Below are 1,422 nucleotides of genomic sequence, written 5' to 3'. Positions count from 1 at the left end.
GTTGGAGTTTCACAGTGACTTTGTCTTCCTGTGTTTCCTATCACTTCTGTCTGAATTTCAATAATTCGTTCCCTTCTGAAGGGACTGTTTTTACATACCTCACCTTTTCCTTCTCCCTCCACTAAACTTCATTCCCTCAGACCATGAAAAAGCCCTGGAAACAGCTACAAGTGAGGTGTGACAGAGAGGCTGCTGAGACTTTTCTTCCTATGTTAGTCTTTGTTGGGTAATATTCGGCTGTAGATTTAATTAATGACAATTATTAATTCATGAATTCATATTGCATTAGCACCTAGAAGCTCTATTATGAACCCCCATTGTGCTTATTAATGTACACCCACATAACAAGCTGTTAACTTCACATTTTGGGGCATTGCATGAATAAAAATGCAATTACAACTGTGACTATATTAATGGCCTGATTCTTCTTTCTTTTACAATGTGTATATGCCACAATAGCTCAATGGGAGATTAAAAATAAATAAATAAATAAATAAATATAAATAAAAAAGACACACCACTGCATCAATATTCTATATTTATAACTATGGTGGATCTTTGAGGATGTATTATCCTGGGATCACAGAATAACAAGACTCTACAACCTCTCTGGGCAACCTGTTCCAGTGATCCATCACACGCACAGTAAGGTGTTTCCTGGTATTCAGAGGGACTCTCCTCTGCTTCAGTTTGTGCCCATTGCCCCTTGTCCTGTCACTGGGTGCCACTGCAAGGAGCCTGGCTCCATCCTCTTTGCACCGTCTGACCAGGTATTTATGGACATTGATAAGATTCCCCCACAGAGCTCTCTCTTTTCCTGGCTTAACGGTCTCAGCTCTCTCAGCCTTTCCTCATATGAGAGGCACTCCAGTCACCTGACCATTTTAATTGCCCTTCACTGGACTCTATCCAGTATGTCCGTGTCTTTCCTGTACTGATGAGCTCAGAAATGGAACCCCCAAAACACTGCTGAAGCCTGGGCTTGAACCAGGGACCTTTAAGATCTTCAATCTAATGCTCTCCCAGCTGAGCTACTTCAGCCCAGCCCTGTGAATTAATATTCACAAAACCTGACACAACATAATCATCTTTCCAACTTTTACAATTCAGTACACCATTTGCTAAACAAAGTGCAAACATCATTCTCCCAGTATATGTGCGTCTTCCACTTCACATGAGCCATGGTGATGGCATTCCCCAGAGGGCATGTCCCTTAAATAGAGGAGTCTATATACCCTCTGATTATTTCTCTAGATGACAGATCAATCTCCATAAAATAAATAAATAAATAAAATAAATATAAAAATAAATAAAAATAAAAATAAAAATATTCACTGCATCAGGACTAAGTTCCTAACTCTTCAAAGCAACTAATTACAAATATATGTGGGCATCAAGCTGTAGCAAGTTTACATATTTCTA

At 39.2% G+C, this 1,422-nt stretch overlaps 1 non-coding gene across 1 annotated transcript; it reads right to left on the bottom strand.

The window, feature by feature from the left end:
- Positions 1-967: 967 nt before the first annotated feature.
- Positions 968-1,041, bottom strand: TRNAF-GAA (transfer RNA phenylalanine (anticodon GAA)). The gene has a single exon. It is a non-coding gene; the product is annotated as a tRNA-Phe (tRNA).
- Positions 1,042-1,422: the final 381 nt, after the last annotated feature.

Source organism: Anser cygnoides, chromosome Z (genome assembly GCF_040182565.1).
Source record: "Anser cygnoides isolate HZ-2024a breed goose chromosome Z, Taihu_goose_T2T_genome, whole genome shotgun sequence".
Classification (NCBI taxonomy): Eukaryota; Metazoa; Chordata; class Aves; order Anseriformes; family Anatidae; genus Anser; species Anser cygnoides.
Note: the sequence above shows the minus strand (reverse complement) of the source record. Positions and strands in the feature narration are given on the sequence as shown.